The sequence below is a fragment of the Sapajus apella genome, unplaced genomic scaffold (genome assembly GCF_009761245.1).
Source record: "Sapajus apella isolate SASKATOON/1434 unplaced genomic scaffold, GSC_monkey_1.0 scaffold121, whole genome shotgun sequence".
Classification (NCBI taxonomy): Eukaryota; Metazoa; Chordata; class Mammalia; order Primates; family Cebidae; genus Sapajus; species Sapajus apella.
Genome location: NW_022437061.1, coordinates 2,573,110 through 2,599,201, shown reverse-complemented (window position 1 = coordinate 2,599,201; position 26,092 = coordinate 2,573,110). Strand labels below are relative to the sequence as shown.

At 36.5% G+C, this 26,092-nt stretch overlaps 1 long non-coding RNA gene across 1 annotated transcript; it reads right to left on the bottom strand.

Annotated features, from left to right (window-relative positions):
* Nucleotides 1–447: 447 nt before the first annotated feature.
* LOC116538587 lies at nucleotides 448–9,869 on the bottom strand. The gene is made up of 3 exons (XR_004263697.1): nucleotides 9,857–9,869; nucleotides 8,046–8,050; nucleotides 448–582 (listed from the first exon to the last, which is right to left on the bottom strand). It is a non-coding gene; the product is annotated as an uncharacterized LOC116538587 (long non-coding RNA).
* Between the last annotated feature and the right edge of the window lie 16,223 nt (nucleotides 9,870–26,092).

Genomic DNA, 26,092 nt, shown 5'->3' with positions numbered 1-26,092 from the left:
TCAGGTTACTCCTCAGAGTAGCTGTCCTCAGGATTCAGTGTTGTACTGCCATATTGAGACCTACTTTTGTTACAGTAGGTAGCTAGCCAGGCATGAGTAAGGCAGGAAAGGGCTCCACCCACACCCCCACTAGGAAAGGCAGGTAACCATCACGTGATGGCCAGGGGGCCATCTAAAATATGGCCAGATGGCCTCTCTAAAATAATAATTGATTACAGCTGGCACGAGGAAACGGCGGCTCCCTAAAGATAGGGAACACCTGAAACTGGTAATCAGCAGCTTCCAATAAGATCTCAGGAGTCTTGCGACTGAGCTCAGGCATGTGTATTATGCTGCAAAATGGTGGAGTTTAACTGGCATATGATCTTCTTGGGGCATTCCACTGGAAAAGGAATGAAAGACACTGGAAGTAGGCCAGCATGCAAAACCTTAAGTCCAAGGTCAAATGGGACACTTGACCTCCAAGATGCCCCCTTGGGCCTCTTCCAACTGTACTTTCCTTTCTTCCTGATCTACAGCTTTTTAATTAACTTCCACTCCTGCTTTGAAACTTGCCTCAGTCTTTTTTTCTGCCTTATGCCCCTCAGTTGTATCCTTTCTTCTGAGGCAAGAATTGAGATTGCTGCAGACCTGCACTGATTCCCTGCCGGTGACTTGTATAACTTCCACCACTAACAGTTTCACATCCACTGAGTTAGGGGAAGAGAGAACTGGAGAATTAAGTATTTAAATCCTCCACCTAAAAGTGATGCTTCTGTCTATAATTCATGGGCTAAGGCAAGTCAATGGCCATGCCCAACTTCAAGAAAGCAAGGAAGCATGTTCTTTTCTTGTGCTCGGATAGAGATAAGAACTGTATAGCAGGGAGCATTGTGATGTGTGCCACAGTGGTTCATTGTCTCTGCCCCAAGAAACTTATTTTCTGGTAGTAAGGAGTCAAACATTGAATGAATAAATCACAAAGACATATGCAATAACATTAAATGCTACAAATAATAATAATGATGAATATTTATTAATTGTTCCAAGCATTTTATGTACAGTCATGTGTTTAAATTTCTACACTCTCACTTTGTGAGATAGATACTGTAGAAGAGCAGAATATGCCACTTCAAAGTATGCTTTTTCAGTATAAGTATTCCTTTGAGAAAACAGCAACTATAGGAACAGCCCTGAGAACAGAGTGGAAGTACCTTTTGGTAGGGTAAATTTAAATTTATAGAAGAAATTTCCATTTGTAAGAATGTCTCCCCCTTGAGTACTAGGAAGAAAAGAAAGGCACTAAATTACCAGAAACTCTTGTCAATGGAGATGGCGCTGACTTAAATATGCAAAACAAACTTTACGCTTGTTTACCGTGCTTTACCTGGTCACTTCCTCTTAACTGTACCCCTACTGCCATAGTCTTCTTTCTTTGCTTCAGCTGAAGATGGTATTTAAGTATGAATTCAAAGGCACCTCTTTGAAAATTACTAATTCCCTGACTAGCTCATATATATGTATATGAAATATAGATGTTGATAAACTTGTGGGATTTTTGTTGTTGTTAATCTGTCTTTTGTTATAGGGTACCCCAGCTTAGAACTCATAAAGAGTAAAAAGAAAGTTATCTTTCCTCCCCCCAAATACTATTATTATCCAAATTTTACAAAGTAAGAAACTGAGAAAAACTTACACAGAATAAAACTTTTAAGGAAACTAAGGGATGCTATGAGATATAATAGCAGGGGAACTAGTACTCCTCAGTGGGGTCAGAGGTGAAATTTGCATGTAACCCTTAGTTATGACTTATAGCAAAAGCCTTTTTTTTTTTTTCTTGGAGAATTCTTAGTTCTTTTATAATACTCCACTGGGATAAAATCTCAGATAAATCTACCTTTTACTGACTGCGAGTCTGTTTTGATCATGGTTAAAATGAATTTCTAGTGTTGTGGACTTTTAATATTTTATCAAAAAATTGCCCTTGGCTGACTTAAACTTTTACATTCTGAATATATTATACTTTATAATTTTTGATAATATATTTTAGATAATATAGAAGTATTATTTCTGGATTCTTGATATCATGAGATGGTTTCATCTGGACTCTTGTCTTAACAGAAAGAGTAACTTGGCTAAGAGAGCTGCAGTGGTTAGAGATTGGGTCCTAATCCCCTCTGGTATCTACTAACTGAGTGACTCTATTTAATTACTTGACACCTCTATGCCTTTGTTTCTGTATCAGCTGCTAGGGCTGCCATAACAGAACATCACCAACTAGGTGACTTACACAACATCAATGTATGTTTTAAGCTGGATATCTAAGGCCAAGGTGATACCAGTGTGCAGGCTCTTGATGTCATCATGAGAAGGAATTCAAGGATGAGTCAGAAAATAGTGACAGTAGGAGATTTATTACAAAGTGAAAAGCATATACTCAAGAAAGGGGATCGTGCGTGTACTTGACAGTGTTGTTCAGTGGAGTTTGGAATTTCTACCTTTATGTGTTTCTGTAACCAAGGGGTGGAATATTCATTAAAATTCCTGGAAAAAGGTAAAGATTTCTCAGAACTGTGGTGCCACCTATTTTTTTACACCAAGTATGGGTGTTCTCTGGACTGTCATGGCCCTGGTGGGCATGTGATTGAGAACATTAACAATGAAGAAATCTAGATCAAATCCAGTCTGTGTTGGGTCCAGTTGGTCTTAGCCAGCTAGGTCCATACCCTGGGTTTTCAGGGTCTTATTAGTTCCTAGCTTCTGCAGCGATTTCAACAGTAACCTTTTGCTAATTATACGAAACTGCTGCCTGGAATTTTCTATTCTCCTGTGCCACTGTATATTATTCCTGCCTCAAAGGTGCTGGTAGTGTTGGTTTCTGGTAAGGCCTCTCTCCTTGTCTTGCAGATGGCTGTCTTCTCACTATATTTTCATATGACCTTTTCTCTGTATGTGCACACTCCTGGTATCTCTTCCTTGTCTTATAAGGTTGCCAGTCCTGTTGGACTGAAGTCTCATCTATATAACCTCATTTAACCTTAGTTACTTACTTAACGCCCTGTGTTCAAATACAGTCTATTGGGGGTTAGGGCTTCAACATATAAATTTTCAGGGATACCTTCAGTTCATAACATTTCACCCTTTGCTCCCCTCAAACTTCATGTCCTCGTACATGCAAAATACAATAACTCCATCCACCCTAACAGCCCCAAAAGCCTTTACCCATTCCAGCATCTAAAATCCAAAGTCTCATTGAAATATCATAAAATCAGATATGGGCACGACTTCAGGTATAATTCATTGTGAGGCGAAATTCCTCTCTAGCTGTGAACCTATGAAATCAGACAAGTTATGTGCTTTCAAAATATAATAATGGTGCAGGCATAGGATAGTTTTCTCCTGGCATTATTGGAAAGATTGAATGGATTATATATGTGAGAGGCTTGGTGTGTTCTAAGTACTGATAAATGTCAGCCATTATTAGAGGAGAAGCTTTGGAGTACATTTAAAAAACTTAGGGAGTCTAAAATACAAGGAGAAAGTGGCCGGGCACAGTAGCTTATGCCTATAATCCCAGCACTTTGGAAGGCCGAGGGGGGCAGATCACCTGAAGTCAGGAGTTCAAGACCAGCCTGGCCATCATGGTGAAACCCCCATCTCTATTAAAAATACAAAAATTAGCTGGGTATTGTGGTGCATGCCTGTAATCTCAGGTACTCAGGAGACTGAGGTGGGAGAATCGCTTGAATCCTGGAGGTGGAGGTTGCAGTGAGCTGAGATCATGCCATTGCACTCCAATCCTGGGTGACAAGTATGAAACTCTGTCTCAAAAAAAGTAAAAAATAAATAATAAATAAAATACAAGAAGGAAACATTAATACCTTCTGTGGCTATTTCTTAACACACAGAACTATGTGCCTTGGACTCCACCTTTAGTAATCACTCTCCTACTACAACTGAGCTGCAGTGGAAAGTGCTATACTATCTCTGTCGGCCCCTTCCCCACCTCACCCTCTTCCCCAAAGGCAAAAACGCAGCAGCTCCAAGACCCAGATATATTTTGTCTTGGCTTTATTTCACTCTCTCCAAGCTGCATTGCAAAATATTTTCTTTGGGTCTGCCACACTTCTCCCCATTACTTTGCTTTTCTCTTCTTAACTCCAATTTTTAATTTTAATGGCAAAAAATATTAAAGGAAGAAGTGCAACATGTGCAAAAGGGTAAATTTGGAACTCAGTTAAGAAATATCTGCTTGAATGAGACAGTATTAAAAGAGCATGATGACACATGATCATTTTCCTGATTTAAATAACATTGTTTGAGGCTGAATGAGGTACTTGAGGACAATAAACCATGTGTCAGTAATTTTTATTTTAATTAAGTATAAAGTCTTCTAAATAAGAAATAAAATTCTAAGCCCCCCAACCAACCTAATGAACCCTTCCTCTTGGCCAAGGGCCAAAGTTAAGCAGAAAATCTAGTTCAGGCCATGATGGGAAGTGAAGGTTACATATGCCTCATTAATCCTTTCTTTGGAATTCTGCAACAGCTGATCATCATTAACATTAAAACGGAGACCTCAAGACTGACAGAACAGATTCTTTAAGTCTGTTTAAGAGACATTTATAATCTATTCTCTCTGAAGCCTGCTACCTGGAGGCTTCATCTGCGTAATAAGAATCTTGGTCTCCACAACCCCTTATCTTAACCCAGACACTCCCTTCTGTTGATTTCAGGTCTTTGATCAATTCTTTCAACGAGTTGCCAATTGGAAAATCTTTGAATTCACTTGTGACCTGGAAGCTCCCAGTTCGAGTTGTCCTGCTTTGCTGAAACAAACCAAGGTACATCTTACAGGTATTGATTTATGTCTTATGTCTCCCTGAAACTTACAAAACAAAGTCATGGCCTGAACCACTTTGGGCACATGTTCTCAGGATCTCCTAAGGCTATATCATGGACATGTCCTTAACCTTGGCAAAATAAACCTCTAAACTGATGAAAACTTGTCTCAAATGCCTTTTCGTTTACAGCCCTTACAATACTTCAAGAAAGAAGAAACTGCTTCTTGGATGTGATGCACATAATGAAACTTTTGTTTAAACTAGTGTAAAACTTGAATTGATACAATACTATCCAATAGAAATAGATTACAAGCCACATAGAAATTAAAAAATTTCTATTAGACACACTTTTAAAAAGTAAAAATAATTTATATTAATTTGAATAATATGCTTTAATTCAATATATCTAAAATGTTATTTTGACAGGTAATAAATAAAAAATATTGAGCTATTTTAAATTTAAAAAATTTCAAACCTTCAAATTCTAGTGTATATTTTACACTTATAGGAAATTGCAACTCAGACATGAATTCATCTCAGTTTTGAGCATTCAAAAGCCAAACGTGGCTACTCGCTATCATAATGAACAGTGCAGTTATGGAACATGGACCCAGTCTTTTGCCCTGGCTCTGAATGTGTTCTATAAATGTAAGAAACAGTGCTACTGAGGCTTTCTTGACTGACAGTACTGTATAGTAGTTGAAACCTTGAAACTTACTGATTGCATGGCCTGAGACGTTTCTTACCCTCACTAACCCTGTTTCCCCATTTGTGAAATGGAGATGATAATAATACATTACAAAACGTTGTAAGTGTTAACTGCATGGAAATTATTTGGAATTGAGCCTAGACAGAGTAGACTCAACAAATGTTAAGAGTTATTTTTGTTAGAAATAATTATGATGATATTGAAAAATTGTTATTAATAGTAAAATCAGGCTGGGCATGGTGGTTCATATCTGTAATCTCAGCCCTTTGAGGGGCCAAGGTGAGAGGATCACTTGAGCCTAGGAGTTCAAGATCAGCCTGGGCAACATAGGGAGACTGTGTTTCTACAAAACATAAAAAAATTAGTGAGGTGTGGTGATATATGCTGTGGTCCTAGTTACACGGAAGGCTGAGATGAGCGAATCACTTGAGCCCAGGAGCCTGAGGCTGCAGTGACCTGTGATACTACTACTGTACCCCAGCCTTGACAACAGAGTGAGAACCTGTCTCAAAACAAAGTAAAAAAAATAAATAAAAATAGTAAAATTATGCCAAATATTACTGTAATATTTTGAAGAATTATATTCCTTACTACTCAAAGACACTGACAATATTCCTTATCCCTAGAAATTTAAATATGCATAGTTAGTGTTTCTCAACCTTTTTGGTCTTAGGACCCCTTTATACTCTTAACACTTATTAAGAACCTGCCCCCCACCCGAATCCTGACCAAACTGTTTATTTAGGTTGAAGGAAATTTTAAGATCCCCTTCAGATAATTGTGATCTGTCCTCTTTTATACTACATCAATACTCAACAAGCAGTAGTTTCTTAAAAGTTTGTTGCAATACAGAATCCAAAAGCATTTGAATGTAATTTTCATATTCTGTTAAAGTCCATTTATCTATCTTATATCTTGAATATATCTTTTATCCCTGCATGATTTTATATCAAAATGCATTGGTTACATAGAAATTATTGGTTCACCAAGTTAAATCATTCAAATTTTAACACATTTCATTATACAATATCAAAAAGTCACATTTGTTAACATCTTCACCTATATCATCAGAAAAGTCTTTAATTATTGGAAACTGTCAAACTAATAGTAAAAAATACAAGTTTCCCAGAATTCTAATAATCCCTTGAAAGCTTGAATCTTATTGGTTCCAAATAATGCCAAATATTTCCCTCCCTCCCTCCCTTCCTTTCTTTCTTCCTTCTTTTCTTCCTTCCTCCCCTCCTCCCTCCTCCCCCTTCCCCTTCCTCCCTTCCTCCCTCCCTCCTTCCCTTTTTTCTTCCTTCCTTTTTTCTAACCTTCCTTCCATCCTTCCCTCCCTCTCTCCCTCCCTCCCTTCCTTCCTTTCTTCTTTCTTTCTTTTTCTTTCCTTCTTTCCTTATTTTTCCTTCCATCCTTCTTTCCTTCCTTCCTTTCTTCCTTCCTTCCTTCTGTACTTCCTCCCTCCCTCCCTCCTTCTCTCTCTTTTTTCTTTCCTTCCTTCCTTCCTTCTTTTCCCTCTTTCCCTTCCTTCCTCTCTCCCTCCCTCCCTTCCTCCCTCCCTCCTTCTCTCTCTTTCTCTTTTCTCTCTCTCTCTCTCTCTTTCTTTCTTTCTTTCTTTCTTTCCTTTCTTTCTTTCTTTTCCTTTCTTTCTTTTGACAAGGTCTTGCTCTGTCTCTCAGGATCTAGGATGGAGTACAGTGGCATGATGACAGCTCATGAGTAGCTGGAACTACAGGTGTGCATCATCATGCCCAGCTAATATATATATATATATATATATATATATATATATATATATATATATTGTAGGGATGGTGTTTTCCTGTGCTACCCAGGCTGGTCTTGAATTCTTGGCTCAAGCAATCCTTTAGACTCAGCCTCCCAAAGTGCTAGGGTTACAGGTGTGAGTCACTGCACTTGTCTACACTTGTTTTGTTTGACATGACTTGCTAACTTCATAGAGAAAATGTCTCACAAATACTGAAGTAGAAATAACCATAGTTTGTCTGTTAGTAATGTTTTCAAGTGAAAGTGGTGTTTCATAAAAAAGTGGCTAGTTTAGCTTTCAACTCAAGTTACCACACACGTACATATCCTAGGAACAACCACTTTGGTATTCAGAAAAAATGCTTTACGCATACTTTTCATTCATTTATATGAAAAAAATGTATGTTCAACATCAAGACTTTATAAAAATTAAGAATTTTTACTGTCTTATTAAGGACATTCATAAGGACATGCATGGTGGTGAATAATACAATGACTACTAATATAGTTTGGTACTGCTGCCTGCATTTGTACTAAAGCACTAGAAGTTTTATCCACAATTGCCTTTGTAGCATCAATACAAAAATCAAAATGCAAAAAAAAAAAAAGATAATTAACATCTTAGTAATATTATGAAAATAATTTTGACCTCAGAGATCTAAAAGGATCATGGAGACTCCTAGGAGTTTATGAACCACACTTAAGAACTGCTGGTTTAGAGAAATATCTTAGAAATTGTGGAGGACATTAACTGTTTTATCTGCCTAGAGTGTCCCTTCCTTCAGATAAGTGTTCTTTCACCTGCTTTAAGCAACTAGTTTCTATGGTGGTAGCTATTTTCCTATGGAAGCTGCCTCCTATCCTATGGTGATTGGTATAAGGTAGACACCAGACTCTATATTCAATATACTTTCTTAGAATTTTTAAACTTGGAACCAGAAAATGTCACTAATAGTCGCTCACTGGGAATAAAGTTATGAGGTTCTGGCATTTTGGTGAATCACTCAAGCATGTAGAAAAAGCTAGTCTAAAATGGGATAGAGAAACCCAACTATCAAAGAGAACCAGAAATGAGAGAAGTCTTGGTAGCATTCCACTCCCTGGTTCCAGTTGTCCCTGAGGCCCAACCACACTGTTGCCCTTCCTGCTACTCTGTGAGCATTTTGATAAATTTCCCTTGCCTCTGAACACTTCATAGTTTCACAATGTTTATGAATTTATCCAACTGTCTTTTTTTTCTGAACGTTTTTACTACCATCAGTTTAACACATTTCAGTGGATTCCACTTCAGATTACACTGAATTTGAGTTTTCTTGACTTTGAAAATATTCTTGCCTGCAGTTTTACTCAGACCATTCATAGAGGCTATGAATTCAAGTTGTTTACTTCAAAGTTAGTATTAAATTATCAAATAAACATCAACAGCCGAATAGTATTTGGTAACAACTGTCAACTCATCAAGCACCAAAGAAAAACGTTTGCAATTATTTTCCTTGTTTCTTAATTTATCCTAAATTTACTTCCAATGCTCTCGACTCATTAAGCAACTGTTCTCACAGAAAGATTAATAATCTAAACAAATTTATTTTCTTTGGACATATTTTTTTGTTGTTGCTGTGATTGAATAAAATTTAATGAATTTGCACCTGGTGAGTGACTTTTCTTGATTGACTACAAACCGAACTACTTAGAAACTTACTTTGGTTGAAGATTCATTTCAAACTTCTGTGAGAAAAATCTGTTGAGATGATTTCTTTTAAACTTTCAAATTTTTCTGACTTTTACAGAATTTGCAAAATTTTCTTCAGACCATGGTCTTTGGAGGACACATTCAGCATATACCACTGCATTTTATCTTATTTTTTTTAATTGTCATTGCATACCCATCCTGTCAAATAAAACAAACAAGAAAATAAAGAGAAAAGTAGATTTTGCACATCAATTTTTAAAATGAATGGAAAGTAGATTATTTTGTTATCTAAATAAATAGTAAGCATTATGTTTTATACATTTTATTATGTCATTGCTATGTTTAAAGAATATAACATAGCTCTACAGTACCAGAATAAATAATTGCCACACTATCTTTCATGTACAATACTCCCTGAGTCAGAAAAATTTGAAAGTTTAAAAAAAAAACTCAGTAGATTTTTTCCCAAAAGTTTGAAATGAATCTTCAACCAAAGTAAGTTTTCAAGTAGTTTGGTCTGTAGTTTCCATGGTCTTTGGAGGACACATTCAGCACATACAATACAATGTGTTGGGAGGTGGGGTCTAATGAGAGATGATTAGGCCATGGAGGTGAAGTGAATAAATTAATATTATTATCATGAAAGTGGGTTTGATATAAAAGATCAACCCCTTTCCCTCTCTCATGCCCTCCTTTGCCCTTAGCCATGAGATGGCACAAGTAGAAGGCCTTCACATGATGCCAGCCCCTTGACCTTGGCCTGTCTCCAGAAACATGTGCCAATAAATTCATGTTCATTATAAGTTACGCAGTGTCCGGTATTTTGTTATAATAGCGCAAAACAAAGACAGGCAATATGTGTGACACTCAAAATGCTTTCAACCTATGCATTCTTCACTGTGAAGAATGTAGTGCACCAATAATCAGTGTGAAGCCATGAAAATGCCACAGTATCTATCACAACAATTCAATACTAACACTGCTGTTTTGGTATGAAATTAGCCACAAGCAACAAAGAAATGACTGTAGCTCTGTTTCAATAAAATTTTTGTTATAGAATCTGAAATTTGAATTTCATATTATTCTCAGGTGCCATTAAATATTCTCTTGAGTTTTTCCAACCATTCTTAGGTCACAGATTGTACAAAAACAGATCTGGCCTGCTGGCCGTAGTTTATCAACCCATGCTTTAAAGATTTGCATTCGATTTTGCTACATATTCTGGATTAGTTCAGTCCTGTAACAATTTCAAATTATTAGCTTGGGGTTTCTTGAGCTAGTTAGTGTCTATTCAAACTCCAAATCCATGTGAGATTAGAGCTATGATTCTGATTTGTGAGGCAGACTATTTTCTTGATTTGTTTTGTTTCCTATTCATTCTGGAGCTGAGATGAGGTTTTTACAAATTACCTTTTATGTCTCCTTTACCATCAGGCACATTTTTTTCCTAATATAGCTTTTCATTTAGGCTCTAGCTACTTTTCAAAGGCCCTGACTTCATGCAAGGAGTTCAATTCCATTATTCCAACTTATGGAAGCCAAGTAAGTCCTTAACTTTTGTATCTCATGTGGCCATTAAACCTAAGGCATCTACTGCTTCAACAACTGCTGGGCACTCTAATTACAGTTTTTTTCCCCACTTTTTGGTGGCCCTAAATATTTCCCTTGTTTTCAAGTGTTGCTATATATTTATAAAAACTAATAGTTTGGCCTACACTTTAAAGATATTTTGTAGCGGTAGGTATGGATTTTCAAAATAACTAAGCCTCTATATTTACGGAAGTGAAAGTCCCTTGTATTTTTTTAGTCTTGTTTTTTTCCTTCTTTTATTTTTTTCATTTACTTTTTCTAACTCAATTTCTAATTTAAGCTTCCCATGTCATTACACTGGTGGAAAACTTTAACCTTTGTCATTATAATTTACTCCTATCTTTCTGTTTTGTTTGTTTGTTTGTTTGTTTGTTTTGCCGTAGCTGCAGAATCTGATGCAATGCTAAAATTTGGACTGTGAGAGCATTTGGTTATCAAGTCATCTGTTCATTCTGAAACCCAGGCTACTTCTGAGAATCAGTTATTCTCTGTAACATAGCTTTTCAGATCCAGGGGCTCCCTGCTAGCATTTAAGTATAGAATTCTTTGTGAAGTTGCCTAAATTCCCACCAAATAGTCATTTTATTACTGAAGTATTCCAACTCCTATAGGGGCTAGGCTTAGAAAGCAGGTCCTTTGCATTTAGACCCACAGAACTCTGTTCTCACTATTCAACCTATCCTTCTAACATCAGAGATTTCTTGTTCTGGGGAAATCGTATTCCTTACATGATTCTGGCCTAAATATGCTGTTTATACCCTAATCTTCTCCCAGCTTTAGGAATTAGCTTTTTAAAAACAAAGGCCTGGAAGATTTCCAGGCAATTTCTGACATTTTGCTCTTCCACAACTCCTCCTTCCCTTCCCGTCTCCTCCAAGCTAGCAGTGAAAACTGAATCAATCTGTTTGAATGGAGACAGGATAAGAAAGAAGTACAGCAATATCTTAAAACATATTTGAACATACGATATTTTTCTGCTATACATTTGAAAGGTGATGGTAATCATTCCGACAAAAGCTGAAGGTTGTTGGAATAGGACAGTGGCAGCCAAGATGGAGAGAATAAAACCGATTTGAGATACATTTTAAGGATAAAAGCAACAGGACTACTAATGAATGACATCATGTGCAGTTGAGGGAGAGGCAAGAATCAAGCATGACTTCCAGATTCATGCTGGATCAATTCTGGAGCCTTATTTGTTGAGCTATGGAATTCTGTAGAAATAAAGTATTTCAAGAGCCCTTTTATATCCATTTTCCTGCTTAAATGAGAATCATATTCTAAATGATTCAATAAGTAGAATGAATAATAAAGATGTAAATAACTAACCCTTATTCCTACCTTCTACCATTGTTGATCCTCTACAAAGTTCTCCTGAGCACTCAGTTTATATTTCAACTCTGGAAGATTTTGAAATGACTGAAAGAAATCATTAAATATCCTTTAATTGAAGGCATGCCAGTGTACACTTTTCCTTTTGACTAAACTATTTTACAACTTTGTGGAGTTGTAAAGCTGTAGAAGATTCAGAGTCATATAAATTACTTTAGTCTACAGTAATGTAAATTTTGTGCAGTGGAGTACAATTAATTATCACCCGGTGGATGTTGACCAGTTTTGCCAATTTTGCATCCATTTGTTAGTTTATTTCAGCATTTCTTTTCTGCCTATAAATGTATGATATTTTGTGTTCTTTGAAGCACTTGTAATACCTCACTCGTTGCCTCATTTAACCAAGGAGTTAAATAAAACCCTTGACATGTATTATTATTATTATTATTATTATTATTATTATTATTTTGAGACAGGGTCTCACCCTGTTGCCCAGGCTGGAATGCGGTGGTACGATTATGGCTCACTGCAACTGTGACCTTCCAGGCTCAAGAGATTCTCCTTTCTCAGCCTCTCAAGTAGCAGGGACTACAGATGTGGGCCACCACACCGTCTAATTTTAAATTTTTTTTTTTTTGTAAAGATGAGGTCTTACCATATTTCCCAGGCTGAGTTTAAACTCAAGCTCAAGTGAGCCTCCTGGACTATATTCACTTTTCTTTTAGTTTAGCTATTATTAGTTTACTATAAAAGAGACATAGAAATTATTTACCTATTGAAAGATTTCAGAACTTTAGTGGAATGGGCAGCTTCATAATGATGTCATTTCAATACTGATTTATTTCATTTTGCATACTTTCCTAGAATGTTACCATCTGTAAACCATCTCTAAATAAGAAATAATCCTTGTCTAAAGCTACTTTGGTGCTTCCATATTCTGGGGAAAGAACTTTATCTTTAACTTGGATGCTAACTGGTTGAATCTCTCCACCCTTTCTTGTAGAGACCAATCTAAACTACTACTGCTGCATATAATACTTTTCTTTGACATTTTTTTTCTGGAAGCATCATGCTTTCCTTGGCTGCAGTTTCAGCTGCAGTTTTCAACCAATACTCAGTCAAGGAGAGAAAGAAACTTTCTAAATGTTTGTTCTGCCAAGACTCTTGTACCAAAGCTCTCACTCTGTATTACTGTTGTGGCTGCAAGAAAAGATCCAAAATCTCTTTGTGGCAAATGCGAATGGGAGTTCACTCATGATTTAGCTCTCTGTTTGTGTTATCGGTGTATAGGAATGCTTGTGATTTTTGCACATTGATTTTGTATACTGAGACTTTGCTGAAGTCAGATTAAAGAGATTTTGGGCTGAGACAGTGGGGTCTTCTAAATATACAATCATGTCATCTGCAAATAGAGACACTGTGACTTTCTCTTTTCCTAATTAAACAACCTTTATTTCTTTTTCTTGCCTGACTGCCCTAGCCAGAACTTCCAATACCATGCTGAATAGGAGTGGTGAGAGAAGGCATCCTTGTCTTGTGCTGATTTTCAAGGGGAATGCTTCCAGCTTTTGCCCATTCAGTATGATATTGGTTGTGGGTTTTTCATAAATGGTTCTTATTATTTTGAGGTATGTTCTTTCAATACCTAGTTTATTGAGAGTTTTTAACATGAAGCGATGTTGAATTTAATCAATAGCTTTTTCTTCATCTATTGAGATAATCATGTAGTTTTTGTCTTTAGTTCTGTTTATGTGATGACTTACTTTAATTGATTTGTGTATGTTTAACAAGCCTTGCATCCTGGGGATGAAGTTGACTTGACCATAGTAGATCAACCTTTTGATGTGCTGTTGGATTTGGATTGCCAATATTTTATTGAGGATTTTTGCCTTCGTGTTCTTCAGGGATATTGGCCTGAAGTTTTCTTTTCTGTTGCTTTTTTTGTCTATGCCAGGTTTTGGAATCGGGGTGATGCTGGTCTCATAAAATGAGTTAGGGAGGATTCTGTCTTTTTGTATTGTTTCGAATAGTTTCAGAAGGAATGTTACCAGCTCCTCTTTTTACCTCTGGTAGAATTCAGCTGTGAACCTGTCTGGTCCTGGACTTTTTTTGGTTGGTAGGCTATTAATTGCTGCCTCCATTTCAGACCTTGTCATTGGTCTATTCAGGGATTTGACTTCTTCCTGGTTTGGTCTTGGGAGGGTGTAAGTGTCCAGGAATTTATCCATTTCTTCTAGATTTTCTGGTCTATTTGCATAGAAGTGTTTATAATATTCTCTGATGGTAGTTTGTATTTCTGTGGGTTAATAGTGATATCCCCTTTATCATTTTTTATTGCATCTATTTGATTTTTCTCTCTTTTCTTCTTTATTAGTCTGGCTAGCAGTCTATCTGTTTTGTTGATCTTTTCAGAAAACCAGGTCCCGGATTCACTGATTTTTTGAAGGTTTTTTTTGTGTTTCTATCTCTTTCAGTTCTTCTCTGATCTTAGTTATTTCTTGTCTTCTGCTAGCTTTTGAATTTGTTTCATCTTGCTCCTCTAGTTCTTTAAATTTTAATGTTAGGATGTCAATTTTAGATCTTTCCTCATTTCTCTTGTGGGCATTTAGTGCTGTAAATTTCCCTCTACACACTGCTTTAAATGTGCCCCAGAGATTCTGGTATGTTGTGTCTGTCTTTATTCTCATTGGTTTTAAAGAACATCTTTGTTTCTGTCTTCATTTCATTATTTATCTAGTAGTCATTCAGGAGCAGATTGTTCAGTTTCCATGTAGTTGTGTGGTTTTGAGTGAGTTTCTTAATCTTGAGTTCTAATTTGATTGCACTGTGGTCTGAGAGACTGTTTGTTATGATTTCTGTTTTTTTGCATTTGCTGAAGAGTGTTTCACTTCCAATACAAAGAGAATAAATACCTAGGAATACAACTAACAAGGGATGTAAAGGACTGCTTCAAGGAGAACTACAAATCACTGCTCAAGGAAATAAGAGAGGACACAAACAGATGCAAAAACATTCCATGCTCATGGTTAGGAAGAATCAATATTATGAAAATGGCCATACTGTCCAAAGTAATTTATAGATTCAAAGCTAACCCCTTCAAGCTGCCACTGACTTTATTCACAGAATTGGAAAACAATATCTTCCAAAACTTCATATGGAACCAAAAAGAGTCCGCATAGCTAAGACAATCAAAACAAAACAAACAAAACAAAACTATAGGCATGCTACCTGACTTCAAACTGTTCTACAAGGCTACAGTAATCAAAACAGTATGGTACTGGTACCAAAACAGAGATATAGATCAATAGAACAGAACAGAAGCCTCAGAAATAATGCCACACGTCTACAACCATCTGATCTTTGACAAACCTAACAAAAAAAAGCAATGGTGAAAGGATTCCCTAGTTAATAAATGGTGTTGGGAAAACTGGCTAGCCGTATGCAGAAAGATGAAACTGGATCACTTTCTTACACCTTATACAAAAATTAAGGTGTAAGAAAGATGGATTAAAGATTTAAGCATAAGGCCTAACATCATAAAAACCTTAGAAGAAAACATAGGCAATAGCATCCAGGACATAGGCATTGGCAAGGACTTTATGACTAAAGCCCCACAAGCAATGGCAACAAAAGCCAAAATAGACAAATGGGATCTAATTAAACTAAAGAGCCTCTGAACAGCAAAAGCAACTATCATTAGAGGGAACCAGCAATCAACAGAATGGGAAAAAATTTTTGTAATCTACCCATCTGACAAAGGGCTAATATCCAGAATCTACAAAGAACTTAAACAAATTTACAAGAAAAAGACAACCCCACCAAATAGCGGGTGAAGGATATGAACAGACACTTCTCAAAAGAAGACATTTATGCAGCCAACAAACATATTTAAAAAAGCTCTTCATCACTGGTCATTAGAGAAATGCAAATCAAAACCACATTGAGATGCCATCTCACACCAGTTAGAATTGCGGTCATTAAAAAATCTGGAGACAACAGATGCTGGAGAGAATGTGGAGAAATAGGAATGCTTTTATACTATGCAGCCATAAAAAAGGATCAGTTCATGTCCTTTACAGGGTCCTGGATAAAGCTGGAAACCATCATTCTCAGCAAGCTTACACAAGAACAGAAAACCAAACACCACATGTTCTCACTCATAAGTGGGTGTTGAACAATGAGAACACGTGGACACAGGGAGTGGTACAACACATACCGGGGCCTGTTGGGGGCTGGGGGAATAGGCGAGGTGTAGCAGGGGGTGGGAAGATAGGGGAGGGATAGCATTAAGAGAAATACCTAATGTAGGAGATGGGGTGATGGATGCAGCAAACCACTATAGCACGTGTGTACCTATGTAACAAACCTGCATATTCTGCACATGTACCCCAGAACTTAAAGTATAGTAATAATAAAAAAAGAAAAGATCTAAAGTCAGGTCCTTGAGACAGGTAAAAAGGCCAGCCAGCCCTGCCCTCTGAAGTGAATTCAATTTCTGAATAATGATTTTTTTCTTTTAAAAACTATTTTTTGGCAGATTAACCACAATTTAAGATATTAATATCTTCAGTCTAAATTCCTTTTAGAGCAATAGAATATTATATTGGGGTGGCATCAGTTGTAGAGATTTTATTGTTTGATTTCTCATTTCACAGAGAAGTTAAGTGATATGTTCAAAATCGTAGTTAACCATGTTCAGATTAAAACTCATACTTCGCACCAACAATGTCTAGTTCGGTATTCTTTACATTACACTCTTTAATTTAATGTAATTTCTTCTCCTTGCCTTTGTGAGTTTAAATAATCCATACAGACAAGTTGCTTCAGAAAAATAAATTTAAGCTCTAATAACTTTATGTGTGTGTCTTCAGGACAAATTATGTATTTTTGAAAAACATAGGGAAAGTTTAGCTTTGAGGCTGAGAAAAACAAAACAAAACAAAACCAGTAGATCAAATAATGTATTTTTATCGTAGGAAAACACCTACTGTTAACATGGCTAACACAATAGGCTTAGAAACTCTGAATTCTGTCAATGTGACCTTTCTCTTGGTTGTTTTTGAGCAAAAAAGAAATCTATTTATTAGAGTTATAAATGCTGAATGTTTACAGTTTATTTACAAATTTTATTCTATTTATTAGTCAAATTTTAGTAATTTTTAAAGTTTTTAGATAATATTTAGCCCCATAGACAGAGCAAGTTAGAATTTTAAGACATTTAAAACTGTAATATTATAAGCTTAATATTTTTCTTTTTCTTTTAGATATTTCTATTGTCAGGCTTACTGAAAACAAAACATCTCTGAATTCTTGAATAATTCCTTTAAATATAATAAATTAAATTTGAATTATTCAAGAATTCAGAGAGGTTTTTGTTTTTAAGAATATATAATATATAAGCTAAAGTCTTTCTATTTAAAACCATCAATGTAAATTATAAATTTCTGTATTTTAAAATAGAATTATAAGTAACTTTATTAATGGGTCAAATTTTCTGAAGTGGTAGAAGTACATAAATTACAAAATATGAAGAGATTACTAAATCACAAAAAATATTTTTATTATGCATATTTATAGATTTGGTTCTCTGAAATACTTTTATACTTAATTCTAAATCTTCCTGATTTGAAAACATGTTTACTCACTACAAACATATTTACCAAATCCCAAGACATTTTGGAGATACTTCCTCAAATATGTAATGACTAAAAGATATTAATTGAGGTGATGACTGGATTCTCATCTGCAAAACTGATGGAACTCCAATTATCTGAAGGACTTTGTAATGTAAAGACTTAGTCTCCTAATCCATGCAGTTCACTTCCCTGCTTTGCTCATGGATGTCTTTATTCTCACTGAGGAGGGCTCCTGAATTTGGCTCTTCTTTGACACTTAAAATGGCTGTAAATCCTTTACACTTGACAGGCCTTCTTTCATATTTGTCCATGTGGTACAATTGTTCAACTGTAAAAAATGACATCCAGTTTAATCCTGAAAATATTGTCTTTGAATATTGCCAGATTCCTGAGTTTCAAGCCATAGAAACTGATTCCAGTTAATTTAAGAAAAAAAAAAAAGGAATAGTTTATTTGACAGCTGAGAATGGAAAGAAAAGTGAAACATCAAGCCATCAAGCCTCAGGAACCAGCAACCCTTCAGAAAAAGGACAGCAGGAATGAAAGGACTGTTTCTTTAATGAGTCCTGTCAGAATATTCAATAATTATCTTCATCCATTTCAGTTATTCATATAAGATTGAAAGTCTTGAGCAAATGAGTCTGATTGGCCTAATTTGTGTTAAGTGCCACCCCTTGACCAAAAATCTCCCCAAAAGAAAACATATGCAACCAATTTTAATGTTATTATCATCCTAGACAGGGCTTGTGGTAGAAATCCAACTTATAGCAGTGTAACTTTTCTACTAAAATTGACTCTCACATCACTGAATCCTTAAATTAGTAACAGGTCACTTGTCTGGAAGGAAAATAAGGCCACATAAATTATTAGGTCAACCCATCTGTGCTGATGAGCACAATAAATCTACCCCTTGAAGCAATCAGGGTGCAAGAGGTCACTGGTGGTGAAACAAATAAATGTTTCTTCATTGCATCAACAGCCATTAGATGGGAGCAGAGCATATTGATTATCCTCGAGAGCAGAAAGAGTCAACATAGTAGTCACCATCACAAAATCAGCATCCCCAATACAAGTTCAGCTTCTTAAACCAGTGTGCCCTCACAAGAGTTTTATCTTGTCAAAATATGATTCTACCGGCATTCACATTAAAATAGGAATCCATTTCTCTATAGTACTTCCAAGTAAAGATCATGATCTTCAATAAATTTGTTTTAACTGTTATATGCAAATTTTTTTCTTATTGTTTCATCTGTCATTTGGGTATATGCTTGCAATTATTTAGGTAATATTCTGTGCTTATAAAACATCCAAAGAGGTTAACTAGTAATCCTTGCCTTTAGATGTGGCAAGAATTCCTTAAAATCAATTAGAGATCCTGTATTATTTCTTCCCTTTGATGCTAATTTTAAAAAACCACGAAGCTATCATTTAATCCCAGCACTGTTCTATTTTAAATTATTTATATTTAAAAACACTGTTTTAAAGCTGTTTCTGAGTATGCAGTCATGCTACCTTAGATTATAATGCTTATAATTAAATGAGGGTGGGCTTGGTGATTAGAAGAGAGTTGTGGCAGTCAAGGCCACATTAATAATACTTAGATCATTTTGTTATATGTAAAATTTTGACATACTATTTAATAAAGCTATATAATAATGTAAGAAAGCTATAAAAGCTTCAAGAAATTTAAGAAGAGCTTTGTAGACTTCTAGTAATTCAAATCAGTGCAAGAAAGGTCTTATTAGGGCCATAATTTCACAGGCAAAATGAAATAAATGTTTGCATAATTAACAAGTGATGTACAGATCAGGGAACTGGGGGTTCTGGATTGGCTCATTATATATATTTGTGTCCAGTTTTATGTTAGCTGTCCAGTAAAATTTGAACTCTCATTTTCACATATGGTATTGTCACCGGAAGGAGGGTGTCCAGGAAAGGCCTCCATTTTTCAGCACCTCCTCCTTGCCTCCAGATATAGCAAATGATTAGTACTTTTAAAGGGAATGTGAACAGAAGTTTTCTATCTGTGTCCTTTCCAGGCTGAGACGTGTAAGAAGTAGAAGAAAGCATCTCTCCCCAATGAAGAAAACCAGCAGTAAGTTATCATATGACCAAGCAACCAACATCTGTTGTGTTAAGCCACTGAAATTTTGGGGTTTGTTTTCAAAGCTAGTGTTACTCTGATTAATACAGCATGTTTAGCAAGGTATGTGTGTGATCCTTCAGTCTGTCTCTATGTCCATCTATTTGTCTATCCATTTATTAATTCAACAAATATTTGAGTGTTTATTATGTGCCAGGCACTATCAGCAATGAAAAATGATCAGATTCTCTTTTGTTTATAGAGTGGGGGATGGATTAATTGGAATGAAGGGGGGAAGGGGCATGAGAAGATAGATACCCCAAAATATCCTTTATAAATATGAGTAAAAAGAGAAGTACAGGAACCTCATTTAACCCAGAGATTCAGAAAGGCCTTTCTGTGAATTAGGCGTTTGAGTAGGAATGAGCCAGACAGGAGCTGAGAATTGAGTGGGTAGGAGTAGATGCGGGGAGCCAGATAATTCTAAGCAGAAAGAGCAGCATGTGTAAAAGCCCTCCGACTAGGGAAAATGTATGAGTCAGCAACCAAAAGAAGATAGTGCTAAAAATCATTTACAGCATTCTTTAGTAAACAAGCAAATTAAAGCACCAACAGTTTCAAAATTGTTTGTCATAATGGCTCTTTCCAGTCAGATGCTGGTTTCAGTACTGTCTGAAATGTGAAGCTAATGAGAGAAGCTGATACGGCCTGATTAGCTGCATCTTTCTTCTGTAAGCCATGCTATTGCTGTGTCAGGCTAGGAACAAGCCAGCTAATTATGAACAGACTTTTAGCAGCTGTCTTTTATTAGTGTGGCAATGTTGCATCTCTGATTCCCTAGCAGTGTCTGTTTTAAGTATTTTTTCCTATTATTTTTTCATCTAAAACACCTCCAAATCAGAAGCCAAATTGATTATGTTGATCTTACTTTTTTCTTCCCCTTTCCCATCGTTTTCCCTTCCCCCTTCTCTCCTTTCTCTCCCTTCTTCTTCTGGAAAGATTTCTTTGAGGAAAAAAATTACTATGGGCCAAAAATATGTTGTAATACCACATTGTACATTAATAGGAACCCATGAAGAACCATACACACACACACACACACACACACACACACACCAGTAAACAATGAACTACAGAAGTCTTTATTTCACCTAGTATCTAGAAGCCTTATATGACTGTATATTAGATATAGTAATCATAAATACACCTTCTTGAGACTTCTCTTTCTCCCGCTTCATTGACTTGTTATCTTTTTGGGCATTGGTTTCCTCATGCACAAAACAGGCATAGAAGCCAAAGGGGAAGCAAGTCCATTTGGTAAATATCTGTGCTGAATACTGTACTATAGTTTTGCAACCTAGGGAAGCACAAAATAGCTGAAAGATTTGCCTCTAAGAAGATAGTCAAGATGAATGTTATTAGATATGGATTAGGTTTAGGTAATGAGGAGAAAACAGTTGAATACCTCCTACCAGCCTGAGTAAGAACTATTTACCAGAGGGGTCTCCTCTGTTTCCTTCTGGCCCTTCTGTTACAACAAAAACAATAGTTGTAACAGCTACCAGAAATTATATTCCTATTATGTTCCAGGTCCCATTGCATTGAATTTTTTTTGACAAAGCAGGTTGTTTAGACAGCACTGTTTTGATGCAGCTTGGGTCAAGAATAGGCTGAGGCTCAGTAACAGGATGACATCTTCTGCTCTAGCTACTTTTATTCAATCTTACTATTTTTGGTTGCATTAAAAATGCTTTTTTTGGTTTTATTATTTCCATTTTGTAGATGAAGAAACTAAGGCTCTGAAAAGTTAAATGGCTTTTTCCAAAGTCAGTCACCTAGTGAGTAACAGAGCCCAGAAAGTTCCTGATATGGTTTGGCTCTGTGTCCCCACCCAAATCTCATGTTGAATTGTAATCCCAGTATTGGATGAGGGGCCTGGTGAGAGGTGATTTGATCATGGGGGCAGACTTCCGCCTTGCTGTTCTTGTGATAGTGAGTTCTCATGAGACCTGGTTGTTTAAATGTGTATAGCACCTTCCCTGTCTTTGTCTTCCTCCTGATCCAGCCATATAGATGTACCTACTTTGCCTTCTCCCATGATTATAAGTTTCCTGAGGCCTCCCCAGCCATGCTTCCTGTATAGCCTGCAGAACTGTGAGTCAACCAAACCTCTTTTCTTTATGTATTATCCAGTATCAGGTAGTTCTTTATAGTAACATGAGAACGAATAATATAGTTCCTAAGCCCTTGCTCTTTCTTTCAGCAGTTCTGCTTCCTGACCCTGCCATTTTCAAGGGCCACTATTTATCAAGTTCCACTGGTACTCTTGTCCCTCTGTTATGTGCTCCATACGTATGCAGTCTGATTTAATTCCTCCTCATCTGGAACTGAAAGAGCTGATATGAACCAGGGCAGCTGCTCACTCGCCAGCTCTGGAGTTACTTTCGTTTTCTCTGGGTCCCTCTGCTGCACTCCATGACCTTACAATCTGGGCTTTTAAGTCAAATAACATTTTTAGCTTGGCTACCTTAAGTTTCTTTTGCTGGGATTTGGCAATGTAGCTTCCGCCTGAGCTTCTTGGCTCTCAAACCCATGGTGTAATTGCTTTGGATTTGATTTTGGATTCCCCACTTGTGGCTTGGGAAGGTTTGTCTCATCCCAGAACATGGAGAAAAGACTCCCAGCCCCAGGTCACTGCCTTCTGCCCACCATCCAAACCCCATGGTCCCCTTCCTTCCTTTCCTGGACTTGCCAGAGGAGGGAGCAAGAACAGATTGGTAAAATAGAAGGAGAATGAACTTATAGTCAAAGTATTTAATATTTCTAGAATTCCACTTCTTATTTATAAAAAGAAAATAATAATGCCCAATTTACTAGATTATTTTGAGGATTAAATAGGCAATAAGTTTATGTGGATTCGGCATATAGCAGGCTCTCAATAAATAACTATTATCGTTAGAATCACATTAAAGGAGTTCACATTTTAAAAGTGATTAACACTGATCTTGGCACATAAACTTTACCTAAATGTGAGTGATCAATCAAACCCCAGGGGCTAAAAGAGATCTTTGAGGTAACCAGGTCCAACTCTTATTTTATTATATTGAGAACTATTCTTTATGCAAGCCTAACTATAACCCTTAGCTTCCCTGTTTTTAGTTAGTATTTACAGTAAGAAATGTCTGTGTTGTTGAATAGTGTGGCGTTTTATAGGGAAAATGCCATACCAAATTGTGAGACTTACATTTACACTAAATGCAGTAAGATTCAGCTACCTCGATAGAAACTACTTCTTTACTTACACCGTTATTAAAATCACATGGATTTTCACCTTGGCACATTATTTTACTTAAAGCACAATATGTCATATGTATAAGTCCTCTTTATTTAGACTAGTGAGGTTGGGAGCTGTTCAGCATTAGTGAAAATTCTGGTTAATGGCTCATTTGAAAAGAAATGATGATTTTATTTTGAACTTACATTGACTTACTGGTATAAATTACGAATTACTTAGCAACACATTTATTTGTGGATTATAAAACTTCAGTATTTTTCTTATTCAAATTATCACATATTCCAAATTTAATAAGTCAGTTAATAAAGTTTTATTATATATACTTAAATTTCTTTGTGCTGTGGCTACTCTGAATTTTGGCAAGCATAATAAGAAATTTAACAATCAAGAGCGTGATTTAATAAATATCATGTTACATGAACTTGATATCTTATAGTCTGAAAGGGCAACCAACCTAGTTTTAATTGGAACAGCTAGAAATGAACCTCTCAAAGATGAAGGTTTTTTTTTTTTTTTTTTAAATTAAAAAAATCCTATCTTATTCCCTCTTAAACTATTTTAACAAGACATCTTTATTGCTTGAATTTTTTTATCTGTGGTACAATACAGTAGTTTTAATGAAAGGACAGGGAATGATACAAGAAAATAGATACTTTAGCTTTGAGACACTGAATGTATAAAGGAACAAAGACCAAATCATATATGACAAGGGAACACTGACCCACAACCTCTGCAGCAACCAGACCAGAACAGTCAGGACTTGATCAGTCACTGCCAGCTTCTCTATTTTTCATCCCTGCTTCCAAGTCAGGACCAACCAAGGAAAGCCAATATACCCCTGAAACCAATCACATAAAATGCCTCATGTCTGGTTATTCTTCCTACAGTTTCCCCGTCCAAATAACCTCCAAATAAATCAGACCTGAAGCCATTTCTTTATCTTTAAAACTCCCATATTTCCCCCTCTGTCTCTGAGTGTGTCCCAAAGACGTGATGATGCGGAGCCCTTTACTATTGCAAGCTTTGAAAAATACTCTCTGCTTATTCTCATCTGGTCAGTCTCTGTGTTTTCCTTGAAATCCTGCTAAGATTCAGTATGCACTGCTTAATGCTGTGGACCCAAGGTTCTAACCAGGTGCAGCACCCACAGAGACCCCTGTGCTTTGCTGCTCATGGCTTATCAAATCCATTCTGATACTATAAGTGTGCACAGATCTGAACTCTGATTCCTGTGCATTGTGTTCCTTGTATATTTATTCAGTTTTATGACAAGTTGTCTTATTGTTTTCTCTTTGACATCTTTGGTAGAATCAAGCCATTCCTTTTTATATCTCTTTTTTCTCTTTTTGTGCTTCCTGTTTGTATTGTGCTAATAGTGTTGTCTGTCATAAGAAGGAGAATCAAACAGTAGAATACAGGTATAAGTGCTCCAGGCTGATTGTTCCAGTTGGCCTCACAGATTGGTGAGCTTGAAATTCTCATTGGACTGTCATCTGTTTGGATACACTATGCTGCATGTCTCCAATAAAAATGGATAAAGTCTTTCTTTTGTCTTGATTTCTGTCTGGAGAACTTGGCTTTGATTCAGAGAAAGCATTCTCTCTAGCTTTCCACCTACCAGTGAGAAGAAGAGGGAATGTAAGTTGTTGGATCGTCATTGAAAGGTAGTACGATGGTTTATTTTATGTGTCAGTTGGACTAAGTGATGTTCAGATAGCTGATAAACTATTTCTGAGTGTGTCTGTGAAGGTGTTGCTAGAATAAATTAGCATTTGAATGGTAGACTGAGTAAAGATTTCTCTCACCAATGTGGCTGGTACTGTCCCATCCATTGGGGAACTGAATAGAACAAAAAGGTGGAGGAAGGATGAATTCATTTTCCTTTCTTGAGTTGGGCCATCCATCTTCTCCTGCTGCTAGACACTGGCGTTTGTGGTTCTCAGGCCTTTGTACTCCACAGCTTATACCAGAAGCTCCTTTCCCCCGCCCATCAGGTCTCAGGCCTTTGGCCTCAGTCTGAATTACACCACTGCTTTTCCTGTTCTCTAGCATAAACATAGCAGATCACAGGACTTTTCAGCCTCCATAATTGTGTGCGCCAATTTCTACACTAATCCCCACATACATATTTATATATAGTATATCCTATTGGTTCTGTTTCTCTGAAGAACCTTAAAAATACATGTGGGCCAACATCAGGCTGGAGACCCGAGACACAAAGTGCATAAGCATCATTTTTGCCTGACTGTTGCAAAAATGAGCTGTCACTGAGTTGTCTAAGGTTAAATCCTTTGCTCTTTTAGGAAAACATCTGTCTTACATGTACTCTTATTATTTGTGCTACCGTATATCTAAATTGTATAACTTCACCAAGGATCCTTTGAACCTTCAGTGACCACTCAGGGGAATATTTGATTTGAACAAAATTGTTTATTTAACGTGTAACTTAGAAAAGAAAGGAAATGAGATTATTCAGGCACAATGTGCAGTATTTTTTATTATGTAACAAAACATAGGACATGCTCTCTCTGAGGATGGAAAAACATCCTCTCCTGATAAAACTATCCAAATTTATCTTAGATTGCTCACAAAATGACAATTGGTGGATTACTAGGTTCAACTGGATATTGCAGACAATGGGTGCTAAGGTTTTCTAAAATTTTGACACTTCTTTATGAAGTGACTGAGTCCTTAGTAAGAGATGCTCTCTCTGGGAGTCCAGACAGTAACAGGTCTTCTGTAACCTGAGAACTCTCTTTAACAGCCTCCATTCCTAGGCATTTTTATTAGTTTCCTAAAACTTCCATAACAAAAGTACCACAAAATACTTCGGATGGCTTAAAACAACAGAAACTTATTGTTTTAGCCTATTGTCTGCAGGCTAGAAGTGCGAAATCCAGGCGTCAACACTATGTGCTCTCTGAAACCTGTAGAAGAGACTCCTTCTTTGCTTATTCCTAATTTCTGGTATTTTCTAGCAACCCCCAGCATTCATAGGCTTGTAGATGCATCACTCAAATCTCTGTGTCACTTGTTATATGCTTTAGTCAGGTTGTATTAAAGGCCCACTGTATCCCAGTATGACCTCATTTTAGTTTAATTAATTACATCTGCAATCACTGTAATTCAAAGTAAGATCATTTTCTGAGGTACGGAGGTTAAGGTTT